This window comes from Borostomias antarcticus (assembly GCF_949987555.1).
Source record: "Borostomias antarcticus genome assembly, chromosome: 14".
In the NCBI taxonomy this organism is placed as follows: Eukaryota; Metazoa; Chordata; class Actinopteri; order Stomiiformes; family Stomiidae; genus Borostomias; species Borostomias antarcticus.
This window is the reverse complement of record NC_140247.1, coordinates 15,686,779-15,710,243: the sequence shown is the minus strand read 5'-3', so window position 1 is coordinate 15,710,243 and position 23,465 is coordinate 15,686,779. Positions and strand designations below refer to the sequence as shown.

The following is a 23,465-nucleotide window of genomic DNA, read 5'->3' as shown; positions in this document are numbered from 1 at the left end:
GTTGGGATTCGGTCTTGGTCCTGCTGTGTTCCCTCCATGCCTGTCTCCCTCTGGTTCTCATATCCCCCGTCTCCCTCTAGTCTCTCTCCCCCCTCTCCCCCCAGTCCAGGAGGGGGGGGGCTGTGGCCGTGGTCTGACCGCACACATCTCTCCATGGTACCATTTCCTGGAAGCCCACCATCTTAAACCCAGAATATCCCTCCACCAGTGCTGCTGAGTGACAGGTCTGGAAGAGAGACCCCTCGCTCTCTCATCTCCCCTCACAGCGGGAGACCACTCCTCTACTCTGCTCCACCAACCCTCTCTCTCTCTCCTCTCTCTCTCTCCTCTCTCCCCCTCTCTCTCTCTCTCTCTCTCTCCCCCCTCTCTCTCCTCTCTCTCTCTCTCCTCCCTGCTCTTCGCTTGTGAGTGGACCGGCCTATTTCCTGGAGCGCTACTGTGTAATTAATGACCCCGTGACCGCCGCCGCCAAACCCACCGAAACAGCCACCTCGCACGCTGACGGCGTCCAGCAGACACAGGGACCGGGGGTCATGACCTATGAACTAGTACCGTTGGCACGGCGACGGAGCAGAGGGAGTGGGAAGGGAGGGGGGGGGGGGGGGGGGGGGCGGGACGCGAGGGTGAATACTGACGAGATCACGAAGCTGACGCTGAGGTCCTCACGACCATGCGCTCTCTCCATCACTCACACACACACACTCTCACACACACACTCTCACACATTCACACACACACTCTCTCACACACTCACTCTGTCTCTCCTCACAACGCACTCTCTCGATCACTCATACACACAAACACAAAAAACACACACTGTCTCTCCTCACAACGCACTTTCTTGGTCACTCAGAGAGAGAGAGAGAGAGAGAGAGAGAGAGAGTCTTCCCTAAAACCTGTGCAGTCTCCTAAGCCCCGCCCCCCAGCCCTGACAGTCTCCTAAACCCCGCCCCCAGCGCTGACAGTCTCCTAAACCCCGCCCCCAGCGCTGACAGTCTCCTAAGCCCCATCCCCAGCCCTGAGTCTCCTAAGCCCCGCCCCCAGCCCTGACAATCTCCTAAGCCCCGCCCCCAGCCCTGACAGTCTCCTAAGCCCCGCCCCCAGCGCTGACAGTGACAGAGCAGATGTGAGGCGGATGTTCCTGCTCCTTGGCGCTGACCCCCCCTCCCAACCCTTACCTGCCCTTCCTCCGCTCTCCCTCTCCTCCCCCCCTGGACTTTGGGAGCCCGGGGGGGGTTGACAGGACTGAGGTACAGGACGAAAAACAATAAACCAACCTGAAACATGAGAATACCTGGAGACAGAACTCATATATAATCTTCTGGCAGAAGCTGCAGTCAAAAGGTTTGGGGACATTTTTTGAGGGAGGTAGAACTGTTATCCAGAAGCCAGGTCTGTTTTTAAGTAGTGCTTTGCTCCATGTGGCATTTGAATTCTGTGTGTGTGTGTGTGTGTGTGGGGGGGGGGGGGGGGTGGGTTCCACACCTGAGACCAAAAAACCTCACAGGCGATCGCTGCTCCAACAGGTACCCAGACACAAGCCAATCACAACAGCCCCCTGCCTTCACAAGCCAATCACAACAGCCCCCTGCCTTCCCAAGCCAATCACAACAGCCCAAGCCAAGCTTCTCTTCGGAGAGGCAAAATTGTTTTCAGTCACACAGGGCCTTAGGTGAGGATGTAATTCTCTGCAAATGCACGCACATGCACAAACACACACACACACACACACACACACACACACACACACACAGACACACACACACACACACACACACACAAATTATTACTGCCTGCTCTGTCCCGTGATCTCCCAGCCAGCCGGCTTGTCTGCAGAGAGCTGAAGGCCAGAGACACGACCGTCTGGACCGGCTCCCCCTGCCCTGTCCATCCGTCTGGACCGGCTCCACCTGCCCTGTCCATCCGTCTGGACCGGCTCCCCCTGCCCTGTCCATCCGTCTGGACCGGCTCCACCTGCCCTGTCCATCCGTCTGGACCGGCTCCACCTGCCCTGTCCATCCGTCTGGACCGGCTCCACCTGCCCTGTCCATCCGTCTGGACCAGCTCACCTGCCCTGTCCACCCCACCCCTCCCCGCCCCGCCCCACCCCACCCGGCTGTTATAGCTGGCCAACCCGCTAGCCAGTCAAAACCCTCCCAGCCAATCAGCCGGGTCGAGGTCCGGCGCTTCGGAAGCACACTGGAGAACATCTGTTCTCAGGCTGACCCTGGCTGAGGACAGCAACAGCTACCGAGGAACCGGCCAATCACAAACGTTCACAGAGAGAAAGGGGGGGGGGGGTGACAGTAATCCCGCAGTGAGAGTTCACCTCAGATCGTTCCAGAGTGTTTTATAAAAATAAAAATAAACATTCTGAGGGGGGTCTTCTTTGGCACGAATCAGCAGTCGTGTAGTTAAGAAGATAAGGTTTTAGCGGGGAGTAATCTACTGTTCCCTAATCCCAAACACACTCCCCTCCGTCTGTGTTATCGGGCTGTATGAGGACGAGCGGTTCTGCTCCAGGTCCCTCTGGGCCGGTCCAGCGCGGCCTGCTGGGAACCGTGGTCTTTATCAGACTACAGGAACGGAGCTCTGCTTATGCTAATCTGCTACACGGAACCACAGGCCGAGCGAGTAGTGAGGTGATGTAACACTACAACAACACAATAATAACACAATAACACAATAATAACACAATAATAACACAATAACACAACACTACAATAACACAATAACATAATAATAACACAATAACACAACACTACAATAACACAGCGCCTCCGTACAAGCAACAGCACACAGAGGTTCTCTCTCTCAATCTCTCTCTCCCTCAATCTCTCTCTCCCTCAATCTCTCTCTCCCTCGTTCTCTCTCCCTCAATCTCTCTCTCCCTCAATCTCTCTCTCCCTCAATCTCTCTCTCCCTCAATCTCTCTCTCCCTCTGTAGTGGTTTCAAACCTATACGAACCACTGCCCAAGCAGGTAGGGAGTTTGACGCACACTTCCAGGTCACGGTATAACAAAAACTGATTTACATACAAAACAACAAGATAAACTCACCTTAGATTCAAAAATCCTTTTGTCTCTGTGTTTGTGCTGTGTTTGTGTGTGTGTTTGTGGTCAAAAAACCTTTCCCCTACTCAGGTCTGCCTGGACTCCTTCCTGGTGGTAGGCCTACAGTAACTTCCTGCCATCTATACATTAGCCACTCTACAAATGAATGGACACTAGAGGGGGTGCATTGTACCACATCACATTCTTCTCAAATAACCCAAATACCCAAATAATCAGATAAATACCATCAATAAATAATATCAACTCGAAACCATGAAATAATATCAATTTGGCTCCTACACCCTCGTTCTCTCTCTCCCTCGTTCTCTCTCTCCCTCAATCTCTCTCTCAATCTCTCTCTCCCTCGATCTCTCTGCCTCGATCTCTCTCTCCCTCGATCTCTCAATCTCTCTCCCTCAATCTCTCTCTCCCTCAATCTCTCTCCCTCAATCTCTCTCTCCCTCGATCTCTCTCCCTCGATCTCTCTCCCTCGATCTCTCTCTCCCTCGATCTCTCTCTCCCTCGATCTCTCTCTCCCTCGACCTCTCTCTCCCTCGACCTCTCTCTCCCTCGACCTCTCTCTCCCTCAATCTCTCTCTCCCTCAATCTCTCTCTCCCTCGATCTCTCTCTCCCTCGATCTCTCTCTCCCTCGATCTCTCTCCCTCAATCTCTCTCTCCCTCGATCTCTCTCTCTCTCAATCTCTCTCTCCCTCAATCTCTCTCTCCCTAGATCTCTCTCTCCCTAGATCTCTCTCTCCCTCAATCTCTCTCCCTCGATCTCTCTCTCCCTCAATCTCTGTCCCTCAATCTCTCTCTCCCTCAATGTCTCTCTCTTAATCTCTCTCCCTCGTTCTCTCTCTCTCTCAATCTCTCTCTCTCAATCTCTCTCTCCCTCGTTCTCTCTCTCCCTCGTTCTCTCTCTCCCTCATTCTCTCTCTCCCTCAATCTCTCTCATATTCTCCCTCTATCAGCTCTAGTAACAACAACAAGCTAAAAATCCAATCACACAGCGCTATCAACGCAGCACAAAGACGACATGCGCGTCACAACACACGGGCAGAGCTGAGCAGAGCAAACCCAGGCAGGGCAAGACTGCTTCTATTGTTGTTCTGTGGTTCGGTCTCAGCCAATAGATACCCCTGCCTGGGGGTATGAGGGGAGAGGAGAGGAGAGGAGGGGGAGGGAGGGAGAGAGGAGAGGAGAGGGGGGAAGATAGGAGAGGAGGGGAGGGAGAGAGGAGAGGAGAGGAGGGGAAGGGAGAGAGGAGAGGAGTGGAGAGGAGGGGAGAGGAGGGAGAGAGGAGAAGAGGGGAGAGATGGGGAGAGAGAGGAGAGATGGGGAGAGGAGGGAGAGGGAGAGAGGAGAGGAGGGGAGAGATGGGGAGAAGAGGAGAGGAGGGAGAGAGGAGAGGAGGGGAGAGGAGAGATGGGGAGAGGAGGGAGAGGGACAGAGGAGAGGAGGGGAGAGATGGGGAGAAGAGGAGAGGAGTGAGAGAGGAGAGGAGGGGAGAGGAGAGATGGGGAGAGGAGGAGAGGAGGTAGAGGGAGAGAGGAGAGGAGAGGAGGGGAAGGGAGAGAGGAGAGGAGGGGCGAGGAAAGGAGAGGAGAAGAGGAGTGGAAGCAGCAGGGGAAATGAGGGGAGGCAGAGTTTTCAGTCCTGGTCGTAGCCATGCTTCCTGTGTTTGGTTTGAGAAGGAGCTCTGGGAACAATCACAGCGTGCAGGGATTTGAGCCTGTGTGTGTGTGCGCGCAGGCGTGCGTGTGTGTGTGTACATTTGGGTGTAATAATCATGAAGGGGAGGCCTCATTCTGGGGATAAACACCCATACGATCAAGTCCGTAGTGGGCGTGGTTTCCAGGTGGCTTATGGTAGCTGAGCGTAGCAGAGGGGCGTGGCTCTGACGTGACTCTGACGCGCCGTGTACTTCCTGTACCAAACAGGAAGGTCTTCCCTCCTGTCTCCCACCTGGGCTGCGTTCCGAATCGCATACTTCTACTTCTTACTACCAGTACCTACTACAGCTGCCCTTAGAAAGTACGTACTTTGCAAGCAGTAGGCATCCAATTGGGACATACTACCTTGTCATAACATTGCGCCTTGAAATTTGCCCACATCCGTCGCTGTCCATAATGCGACATTCGTCTACAGCTGTCACGACTCGCACATGTGACGCATAGTTCCGCTGCGCACAGGATTGTGGGTCCGAATAGCCAGAAAAGCCTGCTGGCTTGCATACTGCAAAATACGACTGGATGTAGTAGGACATCCTGGTATTTTTGCCATACTGCATGTGGCATACTATATATTGGGACATACTACAGTACATCCTGTTTTGGCATACTATATAGTAGGGTAGTATGGGATTCGGAACACAGCCTTGGTCTCGCGCTGACAGGAAGTGCTCATAGACATGTAGACGACCGTGTTCTGCGTCACTCAGGCTCCACTAAAATTAGCTCTACTTTAGGGTACAGCTACTGGGGATCCTTCTAAATAAACAAATAAACAAATAAACCCAGACTACATGACAAGAGTAGAGGCCACCAGCCATGTCACAGTCAGCGCTGAGAGTCACCTCAGGTCACATCAATGTAACAAGACGAGCCTGTCTGTGTGTGTGTGTGTGTGTGTGTGTGTGACCTGTTAAGTACATAACGGCGAGCCCGAGGAGGATGCCAGCGTTGTCTGACAGCAGTCCTGACATCCTCCTTCCTGCTAAATAGTTGACACCTGTCAGGCCCCATCATGCTTTGCTACGGCTTAACGACAGCGACACATCCGCCACCGCCCCCGCCACCTCTCAATGACACTAGTGGTCACATGACCCGTCTGTAACCGCAACACAGCAGTTAGCAGCCTGTCAGGTTAACCGGTCTAATATTTTAGCAGGGCTGTATGGAGGACAACATGCTAGCAGGCTCACTAGCAGTGCTAACATGCTAGCAGGTTCACTAGCAGGGCTAACATGCCCGCAAGCTAACTGCCAGCGGCACGCTAACAATAGCTGACGAGCAGGATAGCTGAGGAGGAGCTACAGCAGAGTGTTCCGGGCGTGGCGTAGCCTACAGCAGGACTGAACAATTTACATTCCTGCTACAAGCCCAGCGACATCTTTAACCGCGCGAGGCGGTCTTGTCAAAATATCTTGATGCTGACATAGAGGGATGGGATATTTCCAGGTTTAGCTCACTCTGCCAATCGGGCCGGGGCTTCTCTGACCTTAATTGTCTCCCAGCGTAAACGAGGAGAGCAGACAGCAAAGCAGACAGCACCGCCGTTCTGTAGCGAAGCTGTGTCTGATCGATGAGACAGCAGGCCAAACGCGCGTGTGTGAGTGCGTGTGTGTGTGCGTGTGTGAGTGCGCGTGTGTGTGAGAGAGAGATAAAGAGAGAAGGTATGAGAAAAAGAGAATGTGTGTGCGTGTGTGTGCGTGTGTATATATATATATAGAAATGAATGCGCTTGCGAGAGAGACATAAAGAGAGAGAGAGGGTATGAGAGAAAAAGAGTGTGTGTGTGTGTGTGTGTGGTAATGCCAGTGTGGTGGGTGGTGACAGCGGGGCCAGCCCAATGGGTTCTGATTGGCCAGTTCTGGACCACTGGGATCACCGTGGGAACACTATGGTAAAAATGGTGTTCCATGAAGGATGGCTTTCACTGAGGAGATCTCTCCTGTCACCCCTATCACTCACTCACACACACACACACACGCACACGCACACTCGCACACACGCACGCACACACACACACACACACGCACACACACTTTCCTCCACCATCTGTGATGCTGGGAAATTGATCTGTGCTTGTGTTGAAGTCATCTTTACATCATTCTTTTTTTAGTGGGTCCGTCTGAGTCTGGAACAGCATCTGTCCCTAATACTGTTTTACTAGTACTGAGGCTGTGTGTGTGTGTGTGTGTGTGTGTGTGTGTGTGTGTGTGTGTGTGTGTGTGTGTGTGTGTGTGTGTGTGTGTGTTGGTGTGCATGCGTGAGTGTGTGCGCGTGTGTTTGTGTGAGTGTGTGTGTGTGTGCGTGTCAATGTGTGTGTGTATTTATGTGTGCGTGTGTGCGCGTCGGTATTTATGTGTGTGTGTGTGTGTGTGTGTGTGTGTGTGTGTGTGTGCATTTATGTGCGTGTTTGTGTGCCAGGCTATGGTGTGTTATTACAGTAGTGTATGCCAGTACGTAGGTGGGCATGGTGTGTTTATAACAAGCTTACAGTGGGAAGCAAGATGAGTCAAACCAGCAGAACCTCAACCTGTCACCCTGGGGTAGAATATAAACCAGCCACCCTGGGGTAGAACCTCAACCAGCCACCCTGAGGTAGAACCTCAACCAGTCACCCTGGGGTAGAACCTCAACCAGTCACCCTGGGGTAGAACATCAACCAGCCACGCTGGGGTAGAACCTCAACCAGCAACCCTGGGGTAGAACATCAACCAGCCACCCTGGGGCAGAACATCACCCAGAACCTGGGGTAGAACCTCAACCAGCCACCCTGGGGCAGAACAACCAGCCACCCTGGGGCAGAACATCACCCAGAACCTGGGGTAGAACATCAACTAGCCAAACCTGGGGCAGAACCTCAAGCAGTCACCCTGGGGTAGAACCTTAACCAGCGAGGCGAGGCGATTCCAGGAGACGATGACGAGCGTCTTCACATTCTGACTCTAATTAATGCATCACTTAGCGACGGTGCATGGTTGCATAGCAACAGTGCTACAAGGCTGGTAGAAAATGGAGGAGAGACACTAGGTACCCTGTAAATGAAGGTGGGCGGACGTGTGTGTGCGCGTGTGTGCGTGCATGTGTGTGCGTGTGTGTGTGCATGTGTGAGTGTGTGTGTGAGCGTGTATGTGTGTTTGTATATTAGTGTGTGTGTGTGTGTGTGTGTGTGTGTGTGTGTGTGTGTGTGTGTGTGTGTGTGCGTGTGTGTGTGCGTGTGGGTGCATAACTCAGACAGGTTTGTTCAGTAAGAGTAAACATACCCAGATGTGAAATGAATTTTTTCATTAGTGGATATGAATAATAGTGAATAATAGTGTTATCTTATGGGGCCATGCTGTGTATGCAGCTTATTTAAAAACACAAACAATGTTTGATTCTGGGCCTGACCCCTGACCCCTGCCCAAAACAATCGTTTACACATAATTAATGAAGAGTGGACACTTTTTAATGGAGTCTTATCCCCCTGTCTAAGTGTGTGTGTGTGTGTGTGTTCTCTCTTTCCCATCCTCTCTTTGTCCCCCTCTCTGTGCGTCTAATCCCAAGCAGCTGTAGTGTGTGTGTGTGTGTGTGTGTGTGTGTGTTGAGCAGCTGTACTGTGTGTGTGTGTGTGTGTGTGTGTGTGTGTGTGTAGGTCTTTCCAGGGGAGTCTCTCCTCCAACACACTCCTGCTGTCTGCTTTACATGACAAAGGCTGCAAAATCAACCTTGGGATTATGAAAAGGAGGACGCTGTTTGACTGGGCCTGTCTGTCTGGGTGTGTGTGTGTGTGTGTGTGTGTATGTGTGTGTGTGTGTGTGTGTGTGTGTGTGTGTGTGTGTGTGTGCGTGTGTGAGTGAGTGAGCGAGTGAGCGAGAGAAAGAGACATTTTGAGAGAAACAGAGAATGAGAAGGACAGAGAGAGAAAGGGCCTAACAACTAGAGAGAGAGAGAGAGAGGGAGAGAGTGAGACAGAGAGAGGGGGAGAGAGAGAGGAGAGAGAGACAGAATGAGAGGTGTGTATAGTGAAATGGCTCGATGAGAGATTCAGCAGTACCAGCTGTTCCAGCCAATCTGTTTAACACTCCCACACACATTCACAGGACATGCCCACACACACACTCACCCACACGCACACACGCACACACACACGCACACACCCACGCACACACACCAGCAGGTTCGCCCACCACGTGCACGTCCAGGAAACCAGAGCGTGAACAGTAGCGAGCGCACATCAAAGCACGCCACGGAGAAAGGGGGGCGGGGCTTATTCAGAAAGACCAACACACACCAGCCCCCCCCTCCCCCAATCCAATGTCGGATTAGAACACACATACACACACACACACAAACACACACCACTTCCTGGAGGATATCCTTTCCTTGTGTGTGTGTGTGTGTGTGTGTACAGTGTGTGTACAGTACTCTACTGTACTGCGTGTCAATGGGGTTGAATAACCGGTATGGAGTTAGAAGCCTGGCCTGAAGTGCTCATTCATTCATTCATTCATTCATTCATTCATTCATTCATTCATTCATTCATTCATTCATTCATTCATTCATACTATAGTCCAAACGGATGGAGAGAGAGGAAGCAGGGAAGGTGTATAGAAAAATAAACCAGGACCCACTTGACCCAGTGTTCCGTAGCGCCCGTAGCGCTCGTAGCGGTTGTAGCCTCGTAGCACTCATAGCCTCGTAGCACTCATAGCCTCGTAGCGTTCGTAGCCTCGTAGCGCTCGTAGCACTCGTAGCCTCATAGCGCTCGTAGCCCTCGTAGCACTCGTATAGCCTCGTAGCACTCGTATAGCCTCGTAGCGCTCATAGCCTCGTAGCGCTCATAGCCTCGTAGCGCTCATAGACTCGTAGCGCTCATAGCCTCATAGTGCTCATAGCTCGTAGTGCTCGTAACCTCATAGCCTCGTAACCTCATAGCCTCATAGCGCTCGTAGCGCTCGTAACCTCATAGCGCACGTAGCTCATAGCGCTCGTAGCACAGCCGTGACCCGGACAACACGGCCGCTCACAGCTGGACCAGAGCCCACAAATGACATCCTGTCCACATTCTCAGCTAGACCTTCTCAGGCAGAAATCTGTTCCCGTTCTGTTTTCGGATGTCTTCTGGTATTGCTGTGCGACATGTTTTCAACAAGTTAAACCACGTTAACGGTGCTGCCTTCTTGGCCAGGTCAGTACAGTAAAAGAGATTTATATCGCAATGTTTTTATCTGGTTAAATGAAGGTTAAATAAAATATAGGCTGGATATGCCCTCGAGGGCTGTGTGTGTCTGGTGTGTCTGGTGTGTGTGTGTGTGTGTGTGTGTGTGTGTGTGTGTGTGTGTGTGTGTGTGTGTGGACCAGGCCCTAGAGTCCCCCTTGCCCCCCTGATAAAGGCGGTGTAAATGACCGGCCACCAAGCGGCCATACATCTCTCTGTCCTGCTGCTCTGCTGATGACCTACTTCCTCTCCCCCAGGCTACCTACACACACGCTGAAACCATCCATCCTGCTCTCCACAATCATTACACCACACACACACACACACACACACACACACACACACACACACACACACACACAATACACATACTGTATATACACACACACACACACACATACTGTATACACACACACAACACACATACTGCATACACACACAACATACTGTATACACACACAACACACTGTATACTGTACACATACAAACACACGACACGCATACTGTACACACACACACACACACACACCAGGCACACATACTGTACACACACACTCGCACACCAGGGGGTTAGAATAAAATACTATATCGTCTGCTGAACTAGCTACAGTAGGAGGGTGGATCCACCAACAATACCAGCCAAGCAACAGAGCAGCGGCTGTTCCAGGAGACAGCATGGAGTCTGGCTAGCTACGCTCTTCAACAGCATGGAGTCTGGCTAGCTACGCTCTTCAACAGCATGGAGTCTGGCTAGCTACGCTCTTCAACAGCATGGAGTCTGGCTAGCTACGCTCTTCAACAGCATGGAGTCTGGCTAGCTACGCTCTTCAACAGCATGGAGTCTGGCTAGCTACGCTCTTCAACAGCACGGAGTCTGGCTAGCTACGCTCTTCAACAGCATGGAGTCTGGCTAGCTACGCTCTTCAACAGCATGGAGTCTGGCTAGCTACGCTCTTCAACAGCACGGAGTCTGGCTAGCTACGCTCTTCAACAGCATGGAGTCTGGCTACCTACGCTCTTCAACAGGATCTGAGTCACGCAACCTACAAATGAACCGCAGTGTGAACAGCTGACCAGAAACCCTGGAAAGCCCAGTTCAGTCCAGTCCAGCCTAGTCCAGTCCAGTCTAGCCTAGTCCAGTCCAGTCGCCCAGTCTAGTCTAGTCTAGTCCAGCCCAGTCCAGTCCAGTCTAGCCTAGTCCAACCCGGTCCAGTCCAGTCCAGTCGAGTCGAGTCGAGTCCAACCCAGTCCAGTCCAGTCCAGTCCAGTCCAGTCCAGTCCAGCCCAGTCTAGTCCAGTCCAGTGCAGTGAAGGAGCAGCGGAGGGAGGAGGGAGGAGAGGAGCAGAGGAGGGAGGAGAGGAGGGAGCAGAGGAGGGAGGAGGGAGCAGAGGAGGGAGCAGAGGAGGGAGGAGAGAGGAGAGGAGGGAGGAGAGGAGCAGAGGAGGGAGGAGAGGAGGGAGGAGAGGAGCAGAGGAGCAGAGGAGGGAGGAGAGGAGCAGAGGAGGGAGGAGAGGAGCAGAGGAGGGAGCAGAGAAGGGAGGAGGGAGCAGAGGAGGGAGGAGGGAGGAGAGGAGCAGAGGAGGGAGGAGAGGAGCAGAGGAGGGAGGCCCCCTGTGGTGAAAACAGACACGGTGGAAAAACGAAAGGTCAGATCCCCCCGGGGCATGAGCGCGCTGCAACGTGCACTGATGCACTGGACGGCCTGGGAAGACCGTTACACGCCAGCGATGCTTGCACTCTCGCTGTGGCAACACCCCTGTAGAAGTGCGCGGAGCCAGGGGCGTGTCCGTCAACACCACGGTAACAACACAGTGACACTGATACAGTAGCGTAGCTCTGCGCACCCCAGAGAGATAAACCATCCCATAATAACTCACTATCCTCCTCCTCGTCCACAGCAACGACACAACTCTGGGCTGTTGAAATTCTGGTCTCCGGTACACCAAGAGACACACCAGCTATCATCCCTCTTTAAACACACCAACAGACACACTAGCTGTCATCCCTCTTTAAACACACCAACAGACACACTAGCTGTCATCCATCCTTAAACACACCAACAGACACACTAGATGTCATCCATCCTTAAACGCACCAACAGACACACTAGCTGTCATCCATCTTTAAGCGGGCAGAGGGGAGGACGTGGAATTGTTTACGTTGTGAAGCGTGTCATTACTGACTGGGGAGCCTGGGGCCTCTGATTACAGGCTTAGCCCAGAGAGAGAGGGAGAGAGAGGGGGGGGGGAGAAGGGAGGTAGAGAGAGAGAGAGGGGGGAAGGGAAGAAGGTAGGGAGAGAGAGAGAGAGGTGAAGTGAAGGAGGGAGAGAGAGGGGAGAGAGAGAGAGGGAGAGGGGGATGGGGGGAAGGGAAGGAGGGAGAGAGAGGGGAGAGAGAGAGGGAGGGGGGGGGGAGAGAAGGAGGGAGAGAGAGAGCGGAGGGAGAGAGAGAGAGAGAGAGAGGGGAAGTGAAGGAGGGGGAGAGAGGGGAGAGAGAGAGAGAGTGAGGGAGAGGGGGGAAGGGAAGGAGGGAGAGAGAGAGAGGGGAGGGAGGGAGAGAGAGAGAGAGAGAGAGAGAGAGAGAGGGAGAGAGAGTTAGGCCGGGGCCTAGTTCCTGTCCTCTACTGTAGCTAGTCTGTATGAGAAGCTACCTCCAGATCCCCATGGTTACCGGGTTACCACCAGCGCCACACAGCGAGACGACCCCGGGCACGGAGCACCAACGGGACTCGCTCTCTCCTCGTTCAACCAGATGTTGTTTTGAGCAGTGAATTCCTCGCCCTAATGCTTGCCACATTCGATCAAACAGCGTTTTCATGTCGCAGCAGTGCCCGCTAGAGACGCAAGACGACTCCCGGGACGAGGCCTCTGTAATCCTCCGGCTGGTTAGAATAAACACCGCCGGTGGCCCCTCCCTCCCACAGGGACACGTTGTATTGGTTACGTGAGCTGTCAATCAATCACAGGAGCCAGACGAAGCGACGGACAGACACAAACACAGACAGATGAACGTGACCAGGATACATGATGTGCGTGTGTGTGTGTGTGTGTGTGTGTGTGTGTGTGTGTGCGTGTGCGTGTGTGGAGAGAACAAAAAGAAGAAGCAGGTGTGAGCTAGCGGCCCGTTAGCATCAGCGAGCGTGCCAGAACCTGGATGGTTCTTCGAGAACCTGGTCCGACCCTGTAGAACCAAGCAGGGTGATGACATCCTATACGGCATTAATCCATCACAAAACCCCGGAGCAGGTTTAATCACCGCTGAATCTCAACCCACGGTGCGAAACAGTCAGGGCTTTTCTTCAAATTATCAAATTTCAATTTTTTATTCACACACACTAACACATACACAAAAGTCATATCATCATCATTTACATCATCGTCATCATCAATTGTAGCAATCAGCAGCAGCAGCGATTGTCGTTAGTAATAAGTCTATGATTGTGTGAGTGCTGACTGACTGAACAGGGAAGATGTCCGACATGAAAACAACAACATGGAGGCGTGTTCTAGAACAGACCAACGCCCCCGACGCGCCCACACACACAGCAGCTATTCCAGACCAGCGTTGAGAAGCAGCTGCGCCCGGTCCACCATCAGCTGAGAGAGGGGGACGTCTCAAATATAAAGCGTCGATCGTTGCGCAGACGGAGATGAATACTGAACGCCTGGAACACAGAAGCCCTCTACCGCCAGAGAGGATGCTGGGTAAAGGTCACCTTCCGTCTCTGTGAGACAAGCCTGAGCCAATCAGAGCAGAGAACATCTCCCACACCAGGGAAGGGTCTGCCGAGGTACGAACAGCCAGGCCAAGAGAGAGAGAGAGAGAGAGAAGGATGGAGAGAGAGAGAGAGATGGAGAGAGAAAGAGAGGGAGAGGGAGTGCATTTACCACTTTATCCATAACAATGTATTCACTGAGCTACAGTAGGAACATTGGGTATTATTTTGCAACTCGTGCACTTTGCCTTCAGCACTAGATTACACTCTTAGATTACACTCTTAGATTACACTCTTAGTCACTTGTTTAGAAAGGAGATGCACTTGTGAGTTCTGGTGAGTAGTAGTACACTTATTTCCTATGTTAAATGCAATGATTGTAAGTCTCTTTGGATAAAAGCGTCTCCTAAATGACTGTAATGTAATGCACAGTATATCCTGCTGATACTGTAAGTCAGCCTAGTCGTTAATGTTTGAATTCGCCATGGGTCGATTTCCCGCTCTGGGCACACAAACAGGTTAACTGAAATTAAAATGGCCGCCGGGGTGCACGGTGGTGAGGTGGCCTTATTAGCCTGGCGTCGTGCGCGCTCTCTCTCTCCCTCCTCCAAACTCCCGCTGTCACGTCTCCACAGGTTACCTCCGGCGCCCGCTGTGAGCCGGCAGTAGTCTAATGAGCACCGCCAAGGCTAAAGACGCCCCCGCCCCCCCACCCCCCTCTCAGGCACACAGCCGACGTATAGCCAGCACACACAGCCCCACAATTAGCACAGGACCCTTAGCTTTGAGCCCTGTTAACAGACTTCCCCTCGTCCTCGTGTCCTTATATGGACCAGCCTGGAGGGAAAAACAGGACGAGCCAGGTGACACGATGGCCCCTAATGAGATCACCCACGGAAACGTTTGTTGTGGAATCTAAAAACGTCTTTTGTACGGAAAAACAAAAGGCGGGGCTGTTTTGATTCGCCCACTTTCCAGTCAGGTCGACAAGTCAGGATGACCCCATGGCGGTAGTCACGCCCACTTTAATTTTTCAAAATGCAACTCAGGATCTGGAAAGGCTTCCTGTGTTTGTGTGGTCTTCGGTCTTAGCACGCTGTGATTGGTCAGGGGGAGGAGCTACTCGCTGAGGACTCCCTCGTCGGCAGAGTCCATCTCTGTAAACGGCTGCGATGGGAGCCTGTTCAAGCTCGATAACGTAGCGAAACGAAATGGCGATTCTGTCGGGGTACCGTGGCGACCATTTTGGCTCAGAAGCCTGTTTCTCCCAACAGGCCTCAGGTGGGAGCAGCGGACAGGCTGCTGTTGTTACTGGCAGATCTGTGTGTGTGTGTATGTGTGTGTGTGTGAGGGGGGGGGGGGGCGGTTCCTGACAGAGAAGCAGGGGGTGAAATGAGTTTCCAGAAGCGGTCGGCGGCCATCTTGTTCCCTTGTCCAGTGAGCACAGTCAGCCCAGTCAGGGGAGGTGGAGACGGGGGGAACAGAACAATCCATTCTCCCCAGGCCTGCCGCCTGCGAGGTGTGAATATGACCTGTGTCCTACCCTGCCTCTCCTTCCACTGGGACGGAAAAACCTAAACATAACTGGCTATTCAGAGACTCGGACTGCATTCCCTGGTCGGGTGATTATCTAATTTGAAGGGTGACAAGCTAAACCAGATTCTGAGGCGACAAGCCGACAGAGATATAGATCAGAACAGATTATCGCCGCGGCTAGGTAAAACGTAAAGGAGCCCTATTCACCAGGAGAGAAACTGAGCTTGGGCTCGTACCTCAAGTAAACATGTGAAGCTATACTGGCGGTACTGTGTGGTACTGTGAGCATGTGTCTGTGTGTGGATAGCACGCATTAGCCTAACCGCAAACACGTTACGAACATGAGGTGGTGTGTGTGTGTAATGAGAGAGAGGGAGGAAGCAGATGGCCGTGGCGTGTAAAACCTCTCACACCCCAACGCCGGCGTGGCTGGGGTACGGGCTTGGGCCCTCCCAGACCAGGGCGTGGGTCTGTGAGACTGAGGGGGGTCCTGACTGGAAACAGACGCTAGGCCCCCGCCAGCGCCTCTAATTAGCGATAGCGCCGGACAAATAAAATTAAAAAAGCACGGCTCTTTGAAAGGAGAGAGGCGCAGTGAGGTGGAGGAAAACAGAGGTCTGGGTTTTCGGGGGCTACCGCTAACAAGTCTGGGGGATTTTTGTTTTTTCTGCAAATGCCTCAAAGTCTAACTCGTAAATTCAAGGTCAAGTCTCAAGACTCTAAGGTCAACGGCAACCACTCCCAGCGGCGAGACCCGGAGGCTCTTCCTAATCAAGGGAAGATCTCGAAGAGAATAAGAACTGGGAGCTTCCGAAACCCACACAGCGCGCTGGCGGCTTCTATGACTTCTCTGCATCTACGACTTCTCTGCATCTACGACTTCTCTGCATCTACGACTTCTCTGCATCTACGACTTCTCTGCATCTACGACTTCTCTGCATCAACGACTTCTCTGCATCTTCTCTGTATGATACTGTGCTAACGCTAATGCTAACGCTAACACAAAATAGATCACACGGGCTAACTGGCTCTAGTCCACTCCTCCAGACGCGACAAACAGCCCAAGTGCCGCTAATGAGGACCATGTGTTTCTTCTAAAAGTACCTGTCCTCAGTCGGCGGAACAACTAGTGAGTGAGGGTCCCAGAATAGCTGAGCAGCTTGGGGGGATTGGGATCTTTTGTTCTTGATGGTCCGTTAGAACCTGGCCTCCTGCAAACGCGGTTCTCGTCATCCGCATTGCACTGTTGACATAACCAGCAAACGCTGTCCCTCCGGTCTCCCGAGCCTAGACCAATCGGGAGCAGACCCTGACCAGAGGTGAAAGGTGACAGAAAAAAGGGTCAAAGGTCAGGAACTCCCTCGGCTGAAGTGTAAGGAGGTGACAGACAGACGGACTCAGGTGGCGGGCAGATCGGTTTAGCCGGGGGTAGGGAAACCGAGCTGGGGGATGCTCCTCTGGGAGGTCTTTGAAGGCGTCTACCAAGCGCTGCGTTCACTCAACACATCAGTCAACCTCCTCCGACCCACTGGCCTCAACACGAGATCTGACAGGACTGGATATAGGCCACTAGAAATTAACCTGACGCGCCAGATGGTTGCTTCGCATCTGAGCTCTCTGTTGGGAACTCTCTGGAAAAGGGCGGGCACTTCCAAAAATACCTGGCAGGTGATTGGATGAGCCATCTGTCTATCACCGTCTATCACACGCTAACTTCAACCGCTCCTCGCTGTCTTCGCACCTTCGCGCCCGTTTTAGTAGCATTTCCTCATGTAACGCTAGCGGGCAGAAACGGATCTCTATGGAGGGTGATTTAGCAGAGAATCAGAATGTAAACTCGCAACATCAGGATGGTCTCACCAGGCTAACAAGAAATACCACCTAAAGCTACTGCTTTTTACCTGGATCTAAAACCCACCGGGTCGATGATCCTTCAGGACTACTAGCTATGGTTGTGGTTGGGCAGGCGAGGTCAGAGGGAAGGGGTCAGCGTGGGGGGTCCAGAGAGACCGGTGTACCCTGGGTGTGTAGTTGAGAGAGGAGTGTGTAATCTGCCAGTAAAACCAGTCTAGCTCAACGCCCCCGGCCAAAAGGGCTGATTCAATCTACTGCAACACAGTGGCCGGACGAAAGAAATGCAGAAAGATATATCTGACAGCTGACGTTTTTTTTTTTTTAACACCGTATCAATTATTCATGGCGTCGGGTTGGGCCGCGCTGGCGGGGATCGGGTTGCAGGTGGAGGATCAGAGCTCGGAGCTCGGTGTGAAGAGAAGACTGAGGTCTGGGGCTCAGGAACGGGGCGGAGCAGAACATCGGACTTCTACCATCATGTTCATCATCATCAATAAATAATCAGAAGACTAATCAAAACCAACGGCGGATAGATCTTCATCACCAGGGCGGCCGTGGCTCAGGAGGTAGAGCGTCCGGCAATCGTAGGGTCGGCGGTTCAAATCCCGGCTCCCCCTGTCCACGTGTCGGAAGTGTCCTTGGGCAAAGACACAACCTCGAATTGCTCCCAATGAGCAGGTTAGCACCTTGCATGGCAGCTGCCGCCATTGGTGTGTGTATGTGTGTGTGAATGGGTGAATGAGAGGCCTTCATTGTAAAGCGTTTACCGTTATCGTCAGGCCTCATCGTCCACCCGACACATGGCTATGTGAGCGACAGAACCACAACACAACCAAAAAAATAAACTATCGCTCTGAGGAAGACCAGGAAGTCGCACGGCGAGTTTTTAAATGGCAACACCGCCGAACGCCGCCAGGGCCGAGCTACGGCGGGCAGCATGGCGTCCGCGTCCAGCCGGACACTTACGGAGTCAATCCCGCGCCCCTCTAGGTCTCTCATCCGGGTCTCTCATCCAGGTCTCTCATCCGGGTCTCCCATCCGCTCCAGAACAAACCTGCTGGCCTTCACGGCTCTCCGTACGCAAACACTGTTTACTGTTGTCAATGTTGTTGTTGTTGTTGTTGCACCTTCGCTTGCTCAACCTTTACCGTGAAAGACAGAGAACATCTCAGTCCCTGGCTGCAGGGTTCTCTCTTTCAACTCCTCTCCTCTCCAGCAACTCCCCCCGAGAGAGAGAGAGAGAGAGAGAGAGAGAGAGAGAGAGAGAGAGGGAGAGAGAGAGAGGGAAAGAGAGAGAGGGGGAGGGGGAGGGGGAGAGAGAGAGGGAGAGAAAGAGAGAGAGAGAGAGAGAGGGAGAGAGAAAGAGGGAGAGAGGGAGAGAGAAAGAGGGAGAGAGAGAGAGGGCTGCAAATGTGAGATAGAAAAGATAGGGAGAGTCTGTGTCCATGGTCATGATGATGTTAGTCTAACAAAATATCTGCCATAATGCCCCTTTTTTGGGGCGGAATTTTCTGCGTGTCCACATGTGCAATCTCATAGAAATACATTGGATATTTACAATATATTCATCATATCACCATAATGTTTTTCAACCTACTATTATTATAATCAAAGCACCAATATTATCTCCACATGCTTGCATCCTACCATCCAATCAGAAGTCACAACACGCTGTCAACAAATCCTCCCTCGCCTCCCAGACTGGTGAGTTTGAGGCGTCAGTCTGATGACAGCGACAGAGATAGACAGAGGCTCTCTCTTTCCCTATCTCTCTCTCTACTGCTCTCTCTCTCCCCCTCTCTCACTACTGCTCTCTCGCTCTCTACCACTCTCTCTCCCTCTCTCGCTCTACCACTCTCTCTCTCCCTACTGCTCTCTCTCTCACTCTCTACTGCCCTCGCTCTCTCCCTCTCTCTCTCTCTCTCCCTCTCGCTCTCTCACTCTACTGCCCTCGCTCTCTCTCTCTGTCTCATTGTCCCTAAACACCAACCCCCGGCTGGTGTAGGTGTCCCTGTGCAGTCAGAGGAACAGCAGCCGACAGCGTCTGTGCTGGACTGTCCGAGGCCAGGTGGACTCCTCACTCCTGCTCTCTCTCTCTCCTCTTTTTTCTGCTCCTCTCATCTCTCCTCCTGTCTTCCTTTCGTCTCCCTCCTTTTAACTTCTAAGCCCTGGGTGATCTGAGCGTCTGGGGTCAGTCTGCCATCTCACATCTTCAACTCTCAAGAGCCATAATTACCGGACTGTTCATTTGGCGGTCAGGACTCGGGACTGTCGACTTGACCTGACATCTGACCAATCACGGGCCTGTAATGTGTAGTGACAGCCGGAGCGGCCAATGACAGTTCGGAGAGGCGATTAGACGAGGAAGTGTCTGTCCACTGTCACCCCAGGCCTGAGGGTAACTAATAAACACTCTGGCACTCCTGAGAGGCTCAACACACACACACACACACACACACACACAAACACAAACAAAAACACACGGTCTAATGCACCGAAAAATGGTCAAATTGGTGTTTGCGTTGCGAATACAGGACAGCTGGAACATGTCTGGTCGTCTGGACCGAGTCTCGGCTAGTTCACACAGCCGCTGATGATGGACGGACTCATCCAGACGATGGTTACTGGACCACAGCGATTACTGGAATGACTGCTCTGCCATCAAGACGACACTTTGATCCAGAGCAAGGGGACAGCGAAGCCACACCCCGCCACAGAGTTTTATGTGATCCTAGTAACTGGATTTGAACCAATGTGTTGACGTTACCTGGCTGTTAGTCTCGCATAGCCAGACCTATCTCCACACGTTGTTTACGCTGTGCCAGCGCTGGAGAAAGGTCTGGCTGGACTCTACCATTCGGGGATAGGGGGGAAATTTAATTTAACCAATCACAATTGTCTTGAGCGGAGCGGTTGCTATGGAGTTGTTGTTTCATGTAGTCTGGATTGAATCTCATTGGGCCGGGAATCGGATCTGTCACTACTGATTGGGCAGTGATAAACCAATCCCCAAAACCTACATCCGCTGAGTCGGTCTACCTGGTTTTCCTCCCTTCCACCCTTAAATCTGAGACAATGACTGTCTCTACTCTCTACACATTTTATATTCTCAGATACAGTTAAGACAATACAGTAAAGACAATGTCTCTACTGTCTACACGTTATATTCTCATGTCACATCTCGAAAACGAGATGCGACATCTCAACAGGCTTATCCCAATAAATAAACCTTTCTACAGATAGAGTAAAGACAATGACTGTCTCTAATCTGTACCTGATGATACAGTCTCAGATACATTAAAGACAATACAGTAAAGACAATGACTGTCTCTACTCTCTACACGTTATATTCTCAGTTACAGTAAAGACAATGACGGTCTCTACTCTGTACCTGATGATACAGTCTCAGAACAGTAAAGACAATGACGGTCTCTACTCTGTACCTGATGATACAGTCTCAGAACAGTAAAGACAATGACGGTCTCTACTCTGTACCTGATGATACAGTCTCAGACAGTAAAGACAATGACGGTCTCTACTCTGTACCTGATGATACAGTCTCAGACAGTAAAGACAATGCTGTGTGCCACTGCTGTGTGGGATCAGTGAGGAAGTGGAGGCTGGGCTGTTAGACAGAGCGTCAGCAGAATAGGTCATAATATCATAATAATAATAATAATACATTTTATTTATAGTGCACTTTACATTCCGAGAAATCTCAAAGTGCTATAAAACAAAGGTTAAAAACAACAATGTAGTACATTCATCCAGGCTCCACATCCATCACACATCCAGTACATCCACAACCAAGTCACATCCAACACATTAGCACAATAATAGAGAATACAATAATAAAAACATGATGCAAACATTGCAAGGTGAGTAAAGAGTTCATATACAGGTACGCAGGCTACAGAGAACAAGCTGGAGCTGCCTCATTATAAACCATCATAAGTGAGAGGTATACATGGCAGACAGTTGAGCTAACAGATGCCAGGTCTTAAAATAGCAGACAATCGCTCTGTCGCTTGATCACAGGGGATGAGGAACACACTTCAACACCTGAGTCGTGGTAGAAAGTGAGACATCACACACACACGCGCGCACACACAGGTCTACGAAACGAATTTGACACGTTGCTTTGGAGGTTTGAAGTAACTCTGAATAGATTAGTCGTTTTTTATTATAGTATTTAATGAACATATTATTACTCACAAGCACCAAAAGGACATTCACTAGGGTAACAGAATGACCAGAATATGAGTAGAATTAGTATAGTATGTAACGAGTGTGAGAATTACACTATGCCAGAGAGAAATGGTAGCTATGAATATGAGGCCAAATTGGATCAGTGTACAAAATGCATCGTACTGGATTTTAAATAGAACATGAGGCTAAGTTGGATCAGCTGGATCCAAGTTGGATTCGTGTACAAAATGCATCGTACTGGATTTTAAATCCTGTTCTACTTGGCTTCAGTCATCTATCATTACTTTACCTGATAAAATGTCACGAAAAAAAACAAGCCGCCGTCCCAGCTTCCATCATTAGCTCAGCAGTCCATCTGTAAACATTCCCATTAAACAGCGCCAGCAGCTCTTTCATCCCCCGAGCCCCCGGCCTATGCTCAGAGTTATACGCGGTCACCGCTGAGAGCTCAAATCTAATCATGACAGGAAGGTCTCATTCTGCCTCCTAACCTCCCAAAATAAAAATCCCCCCGAAATGGTAAAACAATTAGCCCGGCACCGGCCTGTCTGATCCTCCAACGTTTCAAGAGGAGCGCGTTTCTCCGAGGAACACAGGCGCGATGTGTGTGACGCGGCGCTCCGCGTGCCGGGCCGGCTGATGGCTACCACGACGCAGAAGAGCCTCCGGCCTCAGGATGATCACATTAGCACAGCAAACACGATTCCCCAGACCCCATTAAAACTGCTTTAAAATTGGGTCACCATGTGATTCGCTGGGAGTCCTATCGCTGTCAGTAATGTCTCCCATCAGTCCATTCAACCTCATTCTAACCAACCACAGAGCTGTGTTCAACCACACACACACACACAAACATGCACACAGACCAACACACGCACACAAAATCCCCTTCAGCCATCATGTATTAAAAGTCTTAAACCACAGTATAGCTTTCCCCTTGACGACAGTCAGGGACAATGGGAGAAGTCAATTGGCTGTCTCTGGGGTGATTGCTGGGGCCTGGCCCCTCCCCCTTCATGGCAGATCAGAGGTAATAATCCCTGGTAATCCACCAGGCTACTCCCCTGCTAGGGCCTCCATAGCTATCACGCTGATTACAGACGCCTTGGCTAGGCTATCGTAGCTAGGCTAGCTTGGCTAGGCTCAGCTCTTCATAGCTATCACACTGATTACAGACGCCTTGGCTAGGCTATCGTAGCTAGGCTAGTTTGGCTAGGCTCAGCTCTTCATAGCTATCACACTGAGTACAGATGCCTTGGCTAGGCTATCGTAGCTAGGCTAAGCCCTGGCTCTCCCTCCTCATCTTCCTCCCTCCTTTCCCGCTGTGAGTGTATATAAAGAGACTTAATGTCTTGCCGTAGTTGATTGTCCCAATTAGACTGTGTCCACCTCCTCTTCTTCCTCCTCCCTACCCCCTTGGTAGCCTGAGGAGAGGGGCTCTAGCTAGCTAGCACCAGGCTAATGTGGTGGATCTTGCTGGCTAGCTAGCGCCAGGCTAATGTGGTAGAAATCTTATCCAGCCTCTCTGGCTCCCTTGAGGAGAGGGGATCTGGCTAGCTAGCGCCGGGCTAATGTGGTGGAGGTCTTCTCCAGCTACTCTGGCTCCATTGAGGAGAGGGGATCTGGCTAGCTAGCACCGGGCTAATGTGGTGGAGGTCTGCTCCAGCGACTCTGGCTCCATTGAGGAGAGGGCATCTGGCTAGCTAGTGCCGGGCTAATGCGGTGGAGGTCTTCTCCAGCCACTCTGGCTCCATTTCACAGCCAAACGCCAATTTCACGGCTGGTCGGCCGCTAGATAATTAGATGAGCCGCGAGGGTACGTGGTGACGATCGCCTCGGCCTGGCCGCCTGAGGGTTTTCTCTAGAAGAGCCAGAGAGAGAGGTAGAACGAGAGAGAGAGATTGAAGCAGAGAGAGAGAGGTAGAACGAGAGAGAGAGAGAGAGAGAGAGAGAGAGATTGAAGCAGAGAGAGAGAGGTAGAATGAGAGAGAGAGATTGAAGCAGAGAGAGAGAGGCAGAACAAGAGAAAGATTGAAGCAGAGAGATTGAAACAGAGAGATTGAAACAGAGAGAGAAAGATTGAAGCAGAGATAGAGATTGAAGCAGAGATTGAAACAGAGAGAGAAAGAAACAGAGAGAGAGTGAGGGGGAGTAGCTCTACACAAGAC

General features: G+C 51.7%; 1 protein-coding gene across 1 annotated transcript in view; it reads right to left on the bottom strand.

Moving 5' to 3' along the window:
• LOC311317435 (protein TANC2-like) overlaps positions 1 to 23,465 on the bottom strand; it is a gene marked incomplete at both ends in the record, with an annotated part of 73,319 nt that overhangs the window by 46,368 nt on the left and 3,486 nt on the right. The window lies entirely within an intron of this gene.